Source organism: Canis lupus, chromosome 24, assembly GCF_048164855.1.
Source record: "Canis lupus baileyi chromosome 24, mCanLup2.hap1, whole genome shotgun sequence".
Classification (NCBI taxonomy): domain Eukaryota; kingdom Metazoa; phylum Chordata; class Mammalia; order Carnivora; family Canidae; genus Canis; species Canis lupus.
Genome location: NC_132861.1, coordinates 38,015,572 through 38,035,865, shown reverse-complemented (window position 1 = coordinate 38,035,865; position 20,294 = coordinate 38,015,572). Strand labels below are relative to the sequence as shown.

General features: G+C 38.1%; 1 long non-coding RNA gene across 1 annotated transcript; it reads right to left on the bottom strand.

Annotated features, from left to right (window-relative positions):
- Positions 1-751: 751 nt before the first annotated feature.
- On the bottom strand, positions 752-19,384 carry LOC140616051 (uncharacterized). Its single transcript, XR_012016550.1, has 4 exons — positions 19,089-19,384; positions 10,818-10,952; positions 6,949-6,980; positions 752-1,161 (listed from the first exon to the last, which is right to left on the bottom strand). It is a non-coding gene; the product is annotated as an uncharacterized lncRNA (long non-coding RNA).
- Between the last annotated feature and the right edge of the window lie 910 nt (positions 19,385-20,294).

Sequence of the window (20,294 nt, the reverse complement as noted above, 5' to 3'; positions counted from 1 at the left end):
CATGTATTTAGCGCCCACTATGTGAGTCATTGATTTAAGCATGCTGCTACTTTTATGCAAACCTTATCCTTTCTGTCTCATCTGAGAATTAGAGCATAGGGGTTGAGAAAAAAAGGGGGGGGATGGAGAGTTTGCTGCAAGACTGACTGCATACATGCAGGGAATTTTTAGAGGAGCATTCATTCAACTCACATTTATTGAAACCTATTCTGGCTGGACATCATGATAAGCACTGTAAGAAAAACAAAGATGAATAAAACATATTCTCTAACCTTGAGGATCTCACAGTCTAGTGGGTAAGACAAACAAATAAGGAAATAAGAATAACACAAAGTAATATGTTTTGAAATAGAGTGGTAGGGACTGTGCTCCAGGAGAAATCATAACTAGCAGGCAACATGTGGGAATCCAAGACTCTGGTGCTTTGGCAACTGATATCCAGGACCAGAAAGCAATGTATGAACTGAAGGGAGACCATGAGCCTGGCCAGGATAGCTAGGAATGCAAGCAGTGGAATGGGGGTTAAAGGATCACTGAGCAAAGCACCAAGCTTTTACATCGATTTAGGGTATCTCATTTTGTTTTACATGTGAGGGCCAGCCACGTAACCATAGTGTTTCAAATCACCAACCACAGAAAGATCAAACAACTTAGAACCATTCAGTTAGAATCAGAACAAAAATGACAACCACCAGTGGTCTTCAGATTGCTTCTCAGGGTGCTCTGTGTTTTAAAAGCAGAACAATGTGAATTATAAACTCACCAGACTTTATTTATGTAACAGGTCTTCCTGTGTCAAATATTGTGCTAGTTCTTAATAAATGTTTACTGTTGTTACTAACAATATCACCTAAATAAAATTCCTACACAAGGCAAGTAGCTGCTCTACCAGTTATGTTGTTCCTCTTAACTACAATCCATTCTGCAGCAACTGGGAGATCAATTGAAATGTGAAGATTTGGGGAGACAGTGGACGAAGTTCTACGTCCTGGTGTTGAGGGAACTCTCTGGAGACAGTAGAAAGACCAGGGTAAGAAAGAGCACAAGAGAATTCCTGGCATGGCAAACAAAGTTCACACAGACTTGGTGCACTGAGAGCCACTGCTTTTCCTCTTAGCTTTAGAACTGGCCCAGTTGGTTTGGGGAGGTTGTGTTTCCTTCCTAGGGAAAAAAAAAAAAGCATGTTTCCACAGGTACAATTTCTTATTTTAATCTCTCTGACAAACTCCATGTAAACCAACACTTATTAAATGAAGCTTCAATCATATTCCCCAAGCAAAAGAATTTGACTTAAGATTTCAATAGCAATGAAAATGCAATTATCCATAATTAACATTTGGGAAATATGTAGCCCTCCTCACAAAGACACTTTTTTCTAAATTGTCTAGATAATGTATCAATACAGTTCCTTGTAATTTTGACACTGGAAAATATGGAGCCCTGGATGGTCCAAATAACAGACCTAAATCTTCTTTTCTACAGGAAGACAAGACTACCTATAAAGTTCTATTGGGGTGCCTGGGCAGCTCACTTGGTTAATCATCTAACTCTTGATTTCAGCTCAGGTCACCATCTCAGGGTCCTGAGATTGGGCCCTGCATCAGACTGCACTCAGCAGGAAGTCTGCTTGAGATTCTTTCCCTCTGCCCCTCTCCCTGTTCCCTCTCTCTTTCCCTCTCAAAATAAATAAATAAATATTTAAAAACATAAAAAAGAAATAAGGTTCTTACTTGTAGCCTAATAGAAAACTCTGTTAACAATTAGTTCTTGGGCAGCCCAGGTAGCTCAGCGATTTAGTGCAGCCTTCAGCGCAGGGCATGATCCTGGAGACCCAGGATCAAGTCCCATGTGTGGCTCCCTGCAGGAGCCTGCTTCTCCTTCTACCTGTGTCTCTGCCTGCCTCTCTCTCTCTCTCTCTCTGTCTCTCATGAATAAATAAATAAAATCTTAAAAAAACCACACACACACACAATTAGTGTTTAATAAATGCTGAGTCACCAGGAATGCACTGTTTCCCTACCCAAGTCTGAAAGAGTAAGTCTTTTCTACTCAAATAAAGTACTCTGAAAAACTCTTTCATTCACATGGGATCATTTTAGCAATACATATTACTAAGCTTCTACTAAGTTTGAGAAACAATGATGTATGCTAACAGATTAATGAGAAAAAAATCCTAGTTTTTTAGGAGCTTATAAGCTCCCTGGAAAAACTAGACTTAGAGATATGAAAAGTTAATAAATTTGATAACTAAATTAAATAGTAAAAAAGATAAATAAGTTAATCATCTAAAAATCATAAGGTGGTGAATGTTATGAAGAAAGTATCAAGAAGCAGGAGCTGGATTGAGGTTTAATTATTTTTTTTATTTTTATTTTATTTAAATTCAATTAATTAACATATAGTGCATTATTAGTTTCAGAGGTAGAGGTCAGTAATTCATCAGTTGCATATAACACCCAGTGCTCATCACATCATGTGCCCTCCTTAATGTCCATCACTTAATTACCCTATCCCCCCACCCTCCTCCCTTCCAGTAACCCTCAGTTTGTTTCCTATAGTTAAGAGTCTCTAATGGTTTGTCTCTCTCTCTGATTTCATCTTATTTTATTTTTCCCTCCCTTCCTCTATGATCTTCTGTTTTGTTTCTTAATTCCACATATGAGTGAGATCATATGATAATTGTCTTTCTCTGATTGACTTATTTTGCTTAGCAGAAGACCTTCTAGTTTTATCCATGTTGTTTCAAATGGTAAGATTTTGTTTTTGATGACTGAGTAGTATTCCACTGTGTGTGTGTGTGTGTGCGTGTGTATCACATTTTCTTTTGGATTGAGATTTTAAATACTGGGAGAGGGGGTAGTCAGGGTAAGCCTCATTTAGAACATGATAGCTGAGCAAGGACTTGAGAGAAGTGGGCATTCTGGCCATGAAGAGATGGCAGACAGTATTCCAGTTAGAAGGGAGAGCCAGTGAGAAGACTTAAGGAAGACTCTGAAAGGAGGCTAGTAAGACTGGATGGAGCTAAGGGAGAGCAATAGGATAAGAGGTCCAACATGAAACTGGGAGCCAGATTACATAGGGCTCTGTAGGCAACTATAAAGACTTTGGCTTGTGCTCTGTGTGAAATGGCAAACCATTTCAAGGTTTAAACAAAAACAAGGCATGACTTTCTTAGGTTCTGAAAAGATTGATCTGGCTGTTGTGTTGGGATAGACTTCTGGGAGGCAGAGAGTGAAATACGAGGCAGTTAGGAGGCACAGTAGTAATCCAGAGAAAAGACCATGGTGGCAGCTTGGACCAGAGCTAGCAATGGAGGTGGTGAGAAGTGGTCAAATAATGGATATATTTCAAAGATAGAATGTTATAGGACTTGAAAGTGCAAAGGTTGGCTTCATGATGTATAACTTGAGAAGACTTCAGAGAAGAGACTGAATTTTAGCTGAATCTTTAGCTAGTAGAATATGATTAAGACTGGTGCAAAGTAACAAGGAAGGAATGTAAGGTAGTAGAAAAGGCACAGCAGCAAAAAGTACAATCAACTTTTAGAAGATAGGTTGATTACCTTGGGTGGATTTAAAGTTTTAGGAAAATCAGTAATTCAAGATTGGTACATGGAAAAGGCAAAACACATGGCATTAGGGATTCCTGTTGGATGAACTTTGGTCCCTAAGTGATCTTGGCTTATTTTGCTGTCAAAATCCAAAAATCTCAGAAATGGAATAGTAGGCATGTTGCTCCCCCAAAATGCTTTTCTGCTACAACATTGTTGACAAAGGATTGGTTAGCCTCTTCCTAAGTACTTCTAATGGCTATTTTTTTAGTTCAAAATAGTCCCTTCATCAGGAGGGGAGATTTTTTTGTTTATTTTTAGAAGATTTCTCAGTATTGAACTGAATCTGTCTTTATATAACAGCTAGCTGTTGGCTCTAGTTAATTTTTAGTCACTAGTCACTAGCTCCTTTACGCAAGAGACATTTATGTCTACTAATACAACATAAGGAAGAGGATTAGCATTATTTGAATTTCTTCTTGGGATCACTGTGAAGGCTATTTTATGTTAATTATCTTATTTAATAATCATAGCAATCCTATGATAGAGGAAACCCTCAAATTAAACTGTCACTGATTGTGGAGGGTTTATATATGAATGTGTATGGAGGGATTTGGTAAAGGACACAAAATTAGGTCTTCCTATATGGTGGTTAGGGCTTTCCCATGGAAGAGCAAATAATTTCACATCTTCTTCTTTCTTTTGTCTCATTCATCTCTTGTGTGGTTTCTGAGGGGCCAGGTATTAAGACAGACCCAAGGACACAGGGCATAAGAAATCTGTTCACAAGTAACTCTCACCTAGACCTTTGGGGAGAAGAATGGATGTGTGAGAATCTCTCATGAGATTTGTGTACATCTCTGTCTAGCTTTTACCAGATGACAGAGTAGAAAAATATTTGGGCAGAGCTTGCAGCTTGGAGTCAAGAGTGGTCTCAAGAACAAAACAGAGTGACTGTGCAGGACAAGATGAGAATTCAGTGACTTGATCATGTCACTTCCAACAGTGGATTCCATTGCTCTCCTTTCACGGAGGATGGCCACAATTAGAGTTCAGGAAAAGTCTCTAGGTCAAAATTTGTAAGTGGAAGAGGCGGGGGGAATGTGTTCTAACCAACTCCAAGGATTTCCCTGGACCTCCAGGGACTGTGCCAGGCCCTACTGGGGAGCCAGAGATAAAGGGGCCAGAATCAAAGCCTGTCTTCTTCTCACTCACAGATTGATGGAAGGTGCTTAGAACTAAAATAAGCCAAGGTCTAGGAGTCATAGAAGAATGAATGCTGTGGGAGATCAGGAACACAAGAATACTTCTGGCTGCATTGTCCAGAGGCTTGGAAGGGGAATGAGATTTTTGAAAAGTGGGAATGGTCAAGGTGAAGAGAAAATAAGATGGCTAAAGTTGTGAAGAGGAGAAACCACAGATCGCATAAGCAAATAGCTCCATTTGACTCATGCATGAAGCGCACAAAGGGAAATCATTTGAACAAAGGAAACTGTTGCAAGGGCCAGATTGCAAAGGATCACTAACAACTTGCTGGATTTGACTCCATGGTTAACTAAGAATTCTTTGAAGTGTTGAACAGTGAATAAGCTGTGTGCATCGATACTAGCCTCTGTGGCCAAAAGAATAACTTTAATTCCTCTGTGTCGAATAGCCCCTAAAATGTTTAAAAGACATGGTCTGTTCATCTTATGTCTTATCTCAAGTCTAAGCATTTCTATTTTAAAACATCTCTTACCTTTAAGGCATGATTCCAATCTCCTTAGCGTCCTGGTCACCCTTCCCTGAACACTAAAGATTATTCATAAGCAACTAACACTTATTAAAATCTTATAATATTTCAGGCAGTGTGATGAAAATTTTAAATGGATTATCTTATGAAACATCATAATAGCCCTATAATGGAGGTGTTATTTTATCCTCACTTGACAGATGGGAAACCTGAGGTTTAGAGAGGTTGGGTAAGTTGCCCAAAGGCCAGTGAGTGCCAGATGTAGAATCCAAACCTAGACTTTCTGCCTGTAGAACCCAAGCTTCTAAACACTACACTCACTACCCACCCCCTCATCCTCAATTTAAAGACAGAGAGAGAGAGAGAGACCTTCTAGAATTTGGGTCTAGACTCTAGAGCACCAACCCATTTCCTTTCTTGGACCTCAATTTCCTCACCATCAAATAAGGGCTTTGGACCAGAACTTCTGTAAGAACTAGTTCTGATATGCCATGATTTTACTTGTTTGCATAAGTAATTGCATTCTAATGGAGCTATGGTATCAAAAATTCCATTAATTGAACAAATACTATACAAAAAAAGGCAGAGGAAGAAATTGTAAATCTTACTTATGCTTAGGATCACCCTTGAAAGGTCTCAATTACCCTTCAACACCTTATTTTACATAAACCGAAGAAAGCAAATATATCCTGTAGGATGATGTATATCACATGCTTAAAATATACTTTAAATTAGATACCATCTTAGGGCCACATAACATTTTTCTTTCATAATAGTAATAATTATAATAATAAATTAATAACTGGGAAGTTGGGAAGAAGAATATGCTTCTGACTGGTACAGAGGAAGAGAAATCCAATAACCTCTTTTACTTTTTTGCACTAAAAGCTTAAGTTAAAATGATTGAGAACCACACTATAAATATAAGTATAAATACAAATGGGTTTGGAAATATGAGAAAATAATCCCAGCCGTTCTGAAAGCAACGGGGTGTTCAGACTGGCTGTGACCACATAGGACAGGAAGGCGCCTCTAGAGATGGTCTGGCTCACTCAGATCGACCTCTGTCATCAGCCAGACTGAGATGACCAGTTTGAAAAAGTGAGGCAGGTTAGTAAAATCCTTGCAGCATTGTGATTTTTCATAGTTTTGCCTCTGCCTTGATCAGACTAGTGTCCTTCTAGGTTGACCACCCTGATATACTGGGCAATGTAGCAGAGCTCCCAGTGTTGTCTAATAAGTGCCATGCCTAACCTCCCTTGGTTTTCCAGACCCTGGATTCATCCTTCTGGCTCACAGTCCTTGTCTGCATCTAACAATAGCAGGTCTCCTGGGCCCCTGCCATAACCGAGTTGGAGCCTGGCTCCTGCCAGATAGACCTGCCACCTGGTTGCCTAACTGACACATGACCCTTTCCACCATAGGTTATCTGCGCAGCTATCTATGTGTTAAATACTGTGTATAGGATCTAGATTTGATTTGGGCTTATTTCTGTGTTCCATATATCTGATTCCACTCACTAGATGGAGACAAGAGGGGCCAAACTGCAAACAATTTCATAGGCAAGAGAGCTTCTTACCTGAGACTGAAGTGTGTTTGGATTAAAAGAGGAATCCTGAAAGTTGTGACCTACAGATGGTGCTGAAATTAGAGATGGGAAACTTACCTCAAATTGAGTCATCCGTATTTCAAGGCTAGCTGAAAAATGGAAGACAAGGCCTGGGGTCAAACAAAGGCTGCCAGAGAAGTAAGAGGTAAAAGAAGCAACAGTGAGCAACTTGGAGTGAGCAGTATGGATGAATCTGGAAGCAGAGGACCATTGCTTGCAGCTATTGGCAGGCACTTTCAGCTGGAGACTTGGGCATAGGCTCATTCATATTTGATGAGCCCTCTAATTCAGTGGTTGAAATCTTGGATTCTGAGTGAAAAAGATGAATTTGCATGCCAGCTCTACCAATTTCTACCTATACTATGATTGTTCCAGAATTTCTACACTAAAGTGCCCAAGGGGAACCATCTGGTTGAAACAAAGGCTTGGGAACTTCTCTTGAAACTGCCTTGGCGTGGTATATAAGTAAAACTGAAAGAAATTAAGTGTCTATATCTAAGGATGCCTGAGGCTGGGTTGATGGTGCAGTATTAGTCAGCTATTGTCACAATAATGATACATAACAAACAACCACAAAATCCTAATGGCATATAATAATACACTTTTATATCCACGCTCACTGGTATGCAGGTTGGCAGGGGGTAGCTCTGCTTCAGGCTACGTATCTGCTGGTCACAGTTCTTCTGTGTTGTGCTTAGCTAAGTCTGGCTCCATGCAGAGGACTGGGTTGAGGTTTGCTCTGCATGTCTTACAACCTCTTTGGACTAGTGATTACCTGAGACATATTCTACTTATGGAAAAATACAGGAAGACAAGAGAGTGAACCCAATCACGCCAGCACATTTCAAGCCTTTCCTCCAGTCACACCCATAGGCCCACTGTCCATAGACAGGTGCAGGGCCAAGCCAAAAGCCAAATGATGGGGAAGTGCTTTCCTCCCACTCTGATGCCATGGAAAGGAGGTGGGTATAGATGCAGCCACCAGTATTAAAAACTTGAAACAGGGACACCTGGGTGGCTCAGTGGTTGAGCATCTGCCTTTGGCTCAGGGCGTGATCCAGGGGATCCGGGATCGAGTCCCACATTGGGCTCCCCTCAGGGAGCCTGCTTCTCCCTCTGCCTGTGTCTCTGTCTCTGTCTCTCTCTCATGAAAAAATAAATAAAATCTTAAAAAAAAAAAAAAAAAAAAACTTGAGACAAAGCCAGATATCTCCTCTGTAAATCTAAGCTGAAACAACTCAGAAGAGCACAAAAGGCAACTGTATAGACTCTGGAGCCAGAGATATTAGGTTCAAAACTCAGTTCCAGCTCAGAGTAGCTGTGTAGCCTTGGGCAAATGACTTAACTATTTTGTGCCTTCATTTGTCCTTCTGTAAAATGGGAATATGGTATTCTATAATGATAGTACTTTTTCCACAGGATTATTGAGCTATTAAATGGATAAAGATCAATAAAGTATCAAGAATACCATCCAGCACAGAGTTTGGTAGATGTAGATGGTTAATACCCAACACTCTAGGCAGCCTTCCCAGCTACTCTCTGGATCTGCACTTCAAACACACTTGCTTCCCCCTTGTCCTTTGCTCTGGCTTTCCTTCTACCCAATCCAGTTGAATCCTTGCTCTTTAGTACGTACTTACTCATCCCTGACTGTCTCTCTTCCACACTCACTGTCACTTCCAGAACCCATTCCTGGTGAGCACTTCCCACATCTGTATTTCCTTAGCATCTCTTTTAGGCCTCCTTCAAGGCTTTGCAAGGCTTAAGGCCCTTTATGATGTGGGAGAAGGTGTTAAGCAAGAGGCAGGAGATGATTTCCAAAAATGAGGCAAAGTAGAGAAAGTCTAGAAGTTCAAAGATAATGTGGGGGTTATGGAGGAGATGATAGGTTATAAGTTAACAAGAGATAATGGAAGCTCTGTGAACCACTATGGATCCTACAGTGACAATGGTGTTGGAGTCAGGTGCTGGGGCTCTATGAGCTATAGGGATCCACAAACCTCATTCTTGTACTTACTGATCTTTGTCTTCACATCTCTTGCCTCTGTCTTTCCCAATTTCACCAACAAGTTTGTAAATTGGAATCTGTGTTTTGTGTCTCATGACTATTGTTCCCCCAGGAAATCATAACCTCCAGAAAGCCAGATGTTCATCTTAATGTATGCCTGTAGCTCCACCCCTTCCCTTCCTCTCTCCTCTACCCCCTCACCATGCCCACCACAAAGCTTTGTGCACAGCAGCTCTGTAGTTTCTGAATTAAATATTGCCCCAATCTGAGAAAGTCATTACTAGGGTTACTGTCAGGGAAGATTCAGTGAAATCTCTTTCTCCACTTCCTGCAATACCTTGAATATCAAGAGTCTCAGAACAAATACACACACACACACACACACATACACACACACACACACATCCCTGTGCTGAAACACACACCACACACACACGGACAGACACATTTAGAATTTAATCATCCTATTTATCCTTTGGGTTACCAACATTTGGGGCAAAGAAAATGTGAGAAAGAAAGATTGGAGAAAAAAATTCTCATTTTAAACATTGCAGCTAATTCCATTAATTATGTTGTGATGCAATTAAGCATTTCATTTCAGAGCTATTAAAGCTTAAATTATTTATTAATAATTACAGATCATTACCTGATAGTGTTCACTCTGCAGAACAGGTGATGAATAATTTATCAGCTTTGACATGGTTCTCTCCTCACAGCCATCTTTAGATGGTGTCTATATTTGTACATGTCAGCTTGCCAATATATGTGCCTGTTTGTGTGAACCTACTGTTCTTTCTGTTTATATAGAATCTTCCCGAATTCTGAATGTCATTTAAAACTTCTCACTCCTACAGTTTAGTAATATAGATTGTAAGTGAGATAGAAATAATGCTAATGTTGTATAAATAAAAAGGTGCATTTTCTTCGTGGTTGAGATGGACTTTAGCTCTAAGAGTAAATTAGAATTTCATTTATTTATTACAGAAGCTTTTTCTTACTCCTCTCTCCTGCATTTCAGGATCTTTAATTATTATTATTGTATTATAACTGTATTTATACATTATTACTGTATATAGTCATAAGAACAAATTAATACCTTTGTTTATATAATGTTTAAAGATTGTTTTAATCAAAACTAAGGCAAAATATTAGAATTTAAAAGTATTAAAAGAATTAAAAGAATTCCATGATGAAGCAACACAAACAATGATTGGCAAATGAATGCTGATGTTACATAGAGATAAAAAGCAAAGCCCAGCTGTTATTGAACCTAACCAGTCAATTTTAACATCATCTGGAGATGTTGACCTTCATGTTGTATCTGGGAAGAATTCTAATATCACCAATTACCCACATGGGATATTCCTCAGGACGTATTACCAAAAGCACAGCCACACAAGAGTGACTTAATCACATGCCATCTATATGGACCTCAGTGTACAGTGATCTATTTTAGGAGCTTAAATTAGAGAACAATTCTTCACTCAAAACATAATTTTTGATATCTAAGTTATGTGAACACTGTGCTGGATGCTGGAGATACAGCAGTAACTAGGATCAGGTGAGAGGCTTTAGGGGATTCAAAACATTTTTTTTTTTAAGATTTATTTATTTTTTCATGAGACACAGAAAGAGAGGCAGAGACATAGGCTGAGGGGAAAGCAGGCCCCCTGTGGGGAGCCTGGTGTGGTACTCCATCTCAGGACTCCAGAATCATGCCCTGAGCCAAAGGCAGATGCTCAACCACTGGGTCACCCAGGTGCCCCTCAAAATGATTTCTAATAGCTTTATAGCACACTTTTTTTTTTTCCAGTTGATCTTCCATCATTTCTCTATCTTCTGGTGAAATCCCTAGGAATGAAACAAGCTTCTCCATTCTAAACAAAATTATTTTTGATACAAAGATCAATCAATTTACCATGGCATGTTCTCTGACTCAATTCTGCATAGATCTGCTTTAGCTCTTCAAGACATAATACCTCCAATGCTGCAAGTATGTTGTATATGGATTCTAGTGTGTAAGGAGATGTGGGTTTGAACATTCTTCCAGAACCTGGACAAGGAAAGGAAGAAAGACTTGTATTTTCTAAGCAATTATAACTTTTTCTCAAACCCTAGCAGCCGCAGACTTTTTATTCTCTACGTCAGGGTGGGGGTCCTGCCTATCTTATGATGCTTTCTGTCCTGCTGCAGGACCATCTCCAGAAATATTTCTTTTGTTGTAGCAAAATATAGATGACATAATATTAATGATTTTAACTACCCATAAGCATTCAATTCAGTGGCATTAAATACATCCAAAATGTTGTGTAACTAACACCTATCTGTATTTGGAAAATTTTCATCACCCCCAACAAAAACTCTGTATCCATTAACCATAACCTTCAATTGTCTTCTTCCCCACTCCCTGATAACCATATTCTACTTTCTGTTACTAAAAAGGTGCTTGTCCTAGGTGCCCCTTATAAGTGGAATTAACAATATTTGTCCTTCTGTGTCTGGCTTATTTTGCTAAGCATATTTTCAATGTTCACCCATGTTGAAGCATATATCAAAATGTCATTCCTTTTTTGAAGACTGAATGTCATTTTATTATGTGTATGTATCACATGGTATTTATCTGCCTATCTATTGATGGATACAGGTTATTTCTACCTTCTGGCTCTGTGAATAATGCTGCTATGCCTATTGGTATATAAATATCTATTTGAGTCCCTACTTTCAAGTCTTCTGTATATATACCTAGTAGTAGAACTGCTGGGTCATGTGATGGCTTCTTGTTTAACTTTTTGAGAAACTGCAAAACTGTTTTCTTTTTTTTTTTTTTTTTTTTTTTTTTTTTTGCAAAACTGTTTTCCATACAGGTTGTAACATTTGACATTCCCACCAGGAATCCAGGAGAGTTTCAGCTTCTCTACTTTCTGTTATTGGATGCATAGGTATTTATAAATATTGTATCATCTTGCTATATTTAACTTTTTGTTAATGTGTAACACCTTTCTTTATTTTTTATAAATCTGTTTTATTAAAGTCTATTTTATCTGATATTAGTATAGCAATCCCAGCTGCCTTTTGGTTACTATTTGCATGGGATATATATATTTTTTTCTATTCTTTCACTTTCAATATATTTGTGTCTTTGGCTCTAAAGTGAATCTCTAATAGATATTATGTAGTTGGATTATATTTTAAGATCCATTCTGCCAATCTTTGTCTTTTGCTTACAAAGTTTAATCCATTTACACTTAAAGTAATTATTGATAAGGAGTGATTTACTTCTGACATTCTGCTATTTTGTTTTATACAAACTTTAAACCTTTTTTTGTCCCTCATTTTCTCTATACTGGATTCTTTTGTGTTTAGTTGATTTTTTGTAGTGAAACACTTAAATTCTCTTCTCATTTTATTTTGTGTATATTCTATAGACATTTTCTTTGTGGTTACAATAGAGATTACATACATTCAACAGTATAAAGTTATAACTAATTTGAATTTATGTGAATTTAAGGTTAATAGCTTGCAAAAACTCTGCTTCTATACAGCTTTACTCTCTGGCTTTTCTTTTTATTGGTGTTATAGATTGCATCTTTATATAATGTGTGCCCCAAAACATAGATTAATAGTTATGTTTATACATTTGTATCTTAAGTCACGTAGAGAATTAAAAGTGGAGTTACAAGCCAAAATTATGATAATACTAACTTTTCTAATTGCCTATATACCTACTTTACCAAAGATCTTTACTTCTTCATGTGGCTTAAAGTTATTGCATTGTTTCTTTTTGTATCAACCTGACTGAAGGACACAAGGATTTTTTAGAGGACAAATCAAGGGCTAATATACTTCTTCATCATTTTTTTTTTAATTTGCAGATGTCTTAATTTCTCTTTCATTTTTGAAGAACAATTTTGCCAGATATAGAATCGAGTTATGTTTGTTTGTCTGTTTGTTTTAGCATTTAGAATATGCCAACCTGCTGATTTCTGGTAAGAAATTGACTGATAATCTTATTATGGAGCTCTTATACATGATGAGTTACTTCTGTGTTGCTGCTTTTTAAGATCTTTCTTTGTTTCTGACTTTGACAGTTTGTCTTGGTGTGGATATTTTTGAGTGTATTCTACTTAGTATCATTAAGCTTCTCAAACTTGGGAAGTTTTCAGCCATTATTTCTTCAAATAGTCTTTCTACCTCTTACTCTTTTCTTCTGGGATTCTCACAATGCATATGTTGGTCCTTTTGATAGTGTCTCACTATCCCTTAGGCTCTTTTCATTTTTCTTTACTCATTTAATTTCTATTTATCAGACTCAATAATTTCAGTTATTCCCTCTTCAAGTTTACTGATGGAATAACAATAATAGTGGAATAACTATTGAGCCACTCTAACATATTGTTTATTTCAGTTATTCCCTCTTCAAGTTTACTGATGGAATAACAATAATAGTGGAATAACTATTGAGCCACTCTAACATATTGTTTATTTCAGTTATTGTACATTTCAGTCCCAGAGTTTATTTTTGGTTCCTTTTTATAATTTCTATGTATTTTTTTTTATCAGTGTATTTTTATTGAGAGGAATATGGTCTAATCACCTACCCTCTCAATTTTACCAATGTTATTATTTAAAAAAAATATATATATAGCCGTATCAGCCCAAACTATATTATACAAGACAATAATCCAGAGTAATATTATTTAGGAAGATATGAGGCTCAGCAAGAGAAGGTTTTATCAACATTTTCGAGAAAGAACAAGTAAGTGAGGAATAATTCAGTTAAAACTAACACAGTTTTTACAATTTTGTAGCATATGACTGACAAATTCATGGATGTTTGATTTCAAAAATGGTTGGAATTTTAATGTCAATCAAAACAATATCTTCCTTTTCTTCTTTTTTTGCATATTTTTAAAATTTTATTTAAATTCAATTAATTAGCATATATTGTTGGCTTCAGAGGTAGAAGTCAATGATTCATCAGTCTGATATAACACTCAGTGCTCAGTACATCACATGCCCCCCTTAATGCCCATCACCCAATTACCCTACACTCTTCCCCTCCAGTGACCCTCAGTTTGTTTTCTATGACTAAAAGTCTCTTACAGTTTGTCTCTCTCTCTGATTTTGTCTTTTATTTTTTCCTCTCTTCCCCTATCATCCTCTTTTTTGTTTCTTAAATTCCACATACAAGTAAGATCATATGATAATTGTCTTTCTCTGATTGACTTATTCCACTCAGTATAACTATGAAGGCTATTTAAATAGCCTTCCAGGGGAAAACTTGGGCAGGGCTCTTTCAGAAATGTGCTTTTTGGGCAGCCCTGGTGGCTCAGCAGTTTAGCACCACCTTCAGCCCAGGGCATGATCCTGGAGTCCTGGGATTGAGTCCCATGTCGGCCTCCCTGCATGGAGCCTGCTTCTCCCTCTGCCTGTGTCTCTGCCTCTCTCTCTCTCTCTCTCTCTCTCATGAATAAATAAAATCTTTTTTTTTTAAAGAAATGTGCTTTTTAATAAAGGTGATTTTTATCCATATGATATGTATAGTTCTAGATCACTGGCAGAAGAAATTTTTGAAAGCCTTGGGTAGGAGACTGGCATGCCTAAACTGTGAATTTTAGGAGATTAACCCGGAAAAGGGCAGTTTTGGAACAATTATTCTATTGCTATCTATGATTTTTTAAATAGGCTCTTTTTTTTTTCTCAATACACAACATTAGTTATTTCCAGGGATCATACTTTAGACTCTTCACACACTAATAATTTTAGAGCTTGAAGGGATTATTGAAATTCAACAAGATCTTAGAAAAGTAAAATATTTTTCCTTTGAACCAAATGGACACAGTTCACCTGGCACCTACTGTTTTGGACTTGTCCTTTTCCATCCTATTTCTGAGTTGTGCAATCCATGATCACGTATCTCCACAGAATCAAAAAAGATGAAGGAATAAATAGAAGCTTAGTGTGCAAAAATTTATGATCAGAATTCAAAGAAGGACAGAAGAAAAATAACCATTGATAGCCTGGATTGGAGGTCAGCAAGTTTTTTTTTTTTTTTATGTAAATAACTATATAGCACTGTTTTAGGTGTTGTGGGCCACAGAATCTCTTTTGCAGCTACTTAATACTGACATAGTTAGAAAGCAGCCAAAAACAATACATAAAAAGCATGCATGGTTGTATTCCAATAAAACTTTATTTACAAAAATAAACAAGTGGCCAGATTTGGTCTCCTGGTTATTGTTTATCACTGGCCTGTGAAAATGAATTCCAGAGTGAGACTGAGAAACAGGAGTTGAAAATCTCCTAATGAACATGGATTGATTTCTCATCCTCTTTGTGCTCCAATTTCTGGTGCTCATTGAGATGAATAATATTATTAGCCTTCTTCATATGAGCTATGTGGGGAATCATTACAAATGAAAAGCATCTAAATTCCTTGACAACCACAACACCCACTACTTAGTTTTCTTTCTTCTCAAATTATTTATTCTGGTTCACTAGAATCTTGACTAAATTATCAGCTATGTGCAACCTGTTTTTCTTATCAGTACACCTAAAGGAGCCATTTCACTTTTGAACATTATATAAATTAACAATTACTTCCAACAGCATAAATATATATCATGTTAGTCTCCATAGGGCCACATCAATTGAGGATACAATCAGGGGAAATTGGTCACAATGAATGTATTATCTGGTTTATAGTGTTTTTAGCAAAAGAGCTGTAAAAGCAGCTTTATAAATGTTGTGTTTTATATTTAGGAGACCCTGAACTTGTCTAAAAGCTACCCCTGAGTAGCTATTGTAATCTTCCATTTGGCAACAGGGTCACTTCTTGTTTTGTTTTCTCACTCACTTGTGGAGGTACAGCCTTTTGTTTTATTGAAGCCATTCTGTCCCTCCCTCTATGAAAGCTTGGCTCAAGACTATAAGGGGCAAATTGAGAAGATAATATAAGGGGCATCAAAATGTGTTTGAAATCTTCCCTACCTCAAACTTCTAGGCAAGTTTTCTGAACCTTGCTGTGGTAAGAAAATCCTAAGATCTGTCAGAGCTGCAGCATGTACAGAAGTGATATATATTCAAACAAGAGAAGGGAGTTTAATAAAGCGACTATTTGCAAAAGTATGGCCAAATTAGGGAACCCATGAAGGATATTACAATGCTGCTGTGATTGGCTACCATGCCCTGGACTTAAGAGGCACAAGTAGAAATGGGTTTCTAGGTCCTGGAGAGCGTAGTTCCACAGACAATGCTGCCAGACAAGAGTTCTGACCTTCCAGAGAGAATGCAACCAACCCATGACAACCCAAATAGGAAAGAGTTGGAGGCTGCCCCTGTATACTCCTGCTCACCCACCTCTGAAAAAGCCTAAAGAGAGAAAGTTGTTGCAGTTTATATAAGTCAGCTTTCTGGAGTACAGAGCTGGGCAGATAAGGGCAGAGACTAGATCTGGAGCAGCAAACAGAAATGTCCAATTCACCCTACCTCTTTTTTCCCAAAGGATGAGTTCTTTTCTTGTCTTTTATACTATCTGGAAGGTTAAGGATTGTCTCTTGCTTTCTGCTTTTAGGACTAAATGCTCAGGAATGACTATTGGCTCCATTCTTACTGATTCCATGAGAAGATTCATTAGAAATGCATTTCAGACCAGTGGTAACAACTGGATTCTGAAGCCAAACTGCCTGTGCTCAAATCCTGATTCTACAGCTTTCTAATTGAATGCTTAAGTGAGTTATTTAAAGGTTTTGTGCCTTAGTCTTCTCATTTACAATGTAAGGATAATAATCAGTACTTAACCTGAGGTCAATGATGATACATAAATCATCAACTTGGAATAGTGCCTGGTACATAGTAGGCATTATATACTCAAGTTAGCTACCTTAATGTACTGTGGCTAATACCACAGATTGCTATTTAGACATTTGCATCATAATAGTAATAAGCTTCAGGTTTGGCTCCCGGATCTTTACTCTGTGTACTACACACTACAATTAATGTGTAGATATCACGACAGTGATCTTCTGGTTTTATTTCTAGTACTTTCTCACTTGAGATTTTTGTGGATTCTTACAGAGAAACTGAGGAAACTGTCCCCAGCCTAATCTGTTTGAGTCCTTTCCTTTGCTTTGCTTCTCAGGCTTGGTTCATGCCATATGATAATTCATACTTTCCTTGTATTGTGACTGTTTATACAGAATTTTATTTTTCCATCTCCAGCGGCATAAGGACCAAACTCAGCCATATATGTGATGTTAAAAACTCAGTCCAAAGATCTCTGTATTCCAATTCCAATCAGCCACTCACTGTACAGATCTGCACAAAGCCTATGTGTAAAGAAATTCACTTCACCATAATTTGAGTTCTCTGAGATGTTCTGCTTCAGCTTCTAGTTACCAACACTAGAGAACAACTATTTTTCTCACCTTGAAGTGATGCCTTAGTTTTCTACTGCTATGTAATGAATTACCCCAAAATGTAGTGACTTAAAACAATAAACATGTATTATTTGACAGTTTCTGAGGTTCAGAAATCCAGGCATAACTTAGCAGGGTGCTTTTGCTCTGGATTCCTCACAACCCTGAAATCAAGTTATTGGTTAGGGCCGTGGTCAATTGAGACTTCTTGGGAGAGGATGCTCTTCCAAGTTTACTCCCATAGGTGTTGGCAGGCCTCAAATCTGCTGGCCAAAGATGTCCTTTCCTGGCCCAAGGCCTCTCCTCAGGACAACTCACAACATGGCGTCTGTGTTCACTCAGAGCAAGTAAGCAAATGAGCCAGATGTGGTGGCCAACAAGGAAAATAGTCTTTTTTGTAATCTAATTTCAGAATTGATATGTACTACTTCTGCTATGTTCTATTTTTTTGAAGCAAGTCATTAAGTCTACCCATTCTCAAGGACAGACCTTACTCAAGGGCATAAACGCCAGGAGATGGATCATTGGAGACCATCTTAGAGGCTAACCACCGCAACTGGCATAAAGTTTTATATAGATTTCCATGGCTTTTGGTGGGAAGAGAACCTCTTCCAAGTGAGATCTACTGGAAAGAGTACCTAACTATTGAAAAATAAATTCTCCATGGTCACCTTTTATTTTGCATTTAGCAAAATAGCAAAATAGATTGCAGTCACTTGCAGTGAACTACACCTATCTGGGGTTCTATTGTGTAATCTTTTCATGTTCTCTTATGTATGTAGGCCACAACTATCAATGTTGGTTTTTATCAGTCCTGAAGATTTCAACTACTACTACTACTACTTTAGTTGTCACCTCTTGTAGATGACTCAAAATTTTCCACTATCTTCAGACTCACTCTGCTATCTCAGACCTTACCTTTCAAAGGTCCTGTCAGAACCTCAAAGGGGCAAGTCCTAAAGGGAGTGCTTTAACTCTTCATTCTCCCTGTCCTTAATCACCAGCATTACCATTTCTTGATTCATTCCAGTTGGGGTCTTGGACATAACAGTCACACTGTTTTTTGCCTCTGCTAACCAGTTGTGAAATAATACTGATTTGGGAAGCTGACTAGTCTGGTAGAAATCATACGAGCTAAAAAAAAAAAAAAAAAAAAAGAAAAAGAAAAAAAAAAGAAAAGAAAAGAAAAAAGAAAAGAAAAGAAAAAGAAAAGAAATCATATGAGCTTTAGAAACTGGCAAGATCGGATTAAAATCTTGGATCCACCCAGTATTTACTTCAACATTTAAATGTGGGAGGGAGGAGTTGGATAAGGGTTATAGAGGAAGAAACAGTGGGAAAAGCTTTGAATGCCAATGTTTATAATTTATTTATGTAATAGAAAATCATTAAAACATTTCTGAGGAAAGAAGTGAAATTAGAAAGTAACCTCTGGCACAATTTTCTTTCCTTTCATCCTTTCTTCTTTATTTTCTTTCTTGCTTCCTTCCTCCTTAGCTTCCTTCCTTCCTCTCCCCTTCTCTCCCTTTGTTTCTTCCCTACCTCCCACTTTCTTTGTTTTTTTTTCTTCTCCTTCTCACCTACCTTTTTGCCCTCCCACCTTACTCCTTTTTTTCCCTTTCTTCCTATCTGTGAAACAGAAAAAGTAAAGGAAGCTCTCCTTGATTGCTCTCCCTAAAAGAAATAGCTCCCTTTTCAGAGTCGTCACACCACCACTTGTTCCTCTGTCTGAGCACCCAAACCACCTTCAGGATGGATACAGGTAGACTTACCTTATCTCACTGTAGATTTGGACCCCTCAAGTGAAATGCAGAGCTCTGTGATTAAATATTGTTGTGTTTCCCATGGTATTTACCACAAGGCATTATGCACAATAGATGCTCTATGAATCACTGCTGAATCAGCTGATTAAGGAAAGAAAAAGGAGAAGGAAAAATCCAGAGGTACTTTGAATTTTTGAAGTCTAGTATAGTAGGCAGCCTTTAAGGTGACCCCAATAATCCCCTCCTGCTATGCACATTCCTGTGTAAGGCTGAACCTGGTGACTGCCTTCTGTCGAATAGAATACAAGAAGTGATGGAATGTCACATCTGATATTGTGACAAAACAATTGCAGTGTCTTTCTTGGGGATATTCTCTTGCTCTGTCCCAGATTGCTCACCTTAGGGAAAAGCCCCCAGGAGAGGTACCAAGGACTGCCACAAGCCCATGACCACATAACTAAACTTAGATTCCCAGCACCCAGTTAGCCTTAGACGAGCCTGAGACCTTTGGCAACAGCTTCACTGCAACCTCAACTTTTTAAGAGATATTGAGTCAGAGGCAACCAACTAAAGCACACTGGATTCCTAATCCATGGAAACTTTAAAATGACAAATGTTTAAACTGCTAAATTTGGGGGTAATTTCTTACACAGCAATAATTAATACAATTTAGCAAAAAGAATTTACCTACCTTAACTACCGCTTATCCTTGTTTCCATTGAGAATTCTCTTACCTTCAACCTGTACGTGCTCCAAGTATATTACTAGGCCTTTGGGGATGAGAGTTGTGAGTAGGTAGAGGGGGAAGAGGACTTCATGATGAACCCAGACAGCTTCCCAGTGGCCCAATGAGTCAGTAAGTGCAGAAAAAGAGTTAGCTTTAACAGCTGGTTGCAAAAAGTAACAGTGGCCCAGACCACAAACTCCCCATAGCCCCAATCACCAAGGATAGCTGATAGCTGGGAAGTTTGTAGATATAATAGAAGCTGTGTCTTTTGTGACTCTGGTCCTCTCTAAGGCTGTCCTCAAGGAACATCTGGCCTAATTTTACTTGGAAATAAACATTGTCAGTGGAAAGTTTGGTGAGAGTTGCTTAATGCCACCCTCACCCTGAAGGATAGCCTATTGGCTGTTCTTTCCTTGCACTGATGTTCTTCTTTAACCTATATGTTTGTGTCACTAGTGACAGATGTCATGTCTGTAGCATTCTCAGAC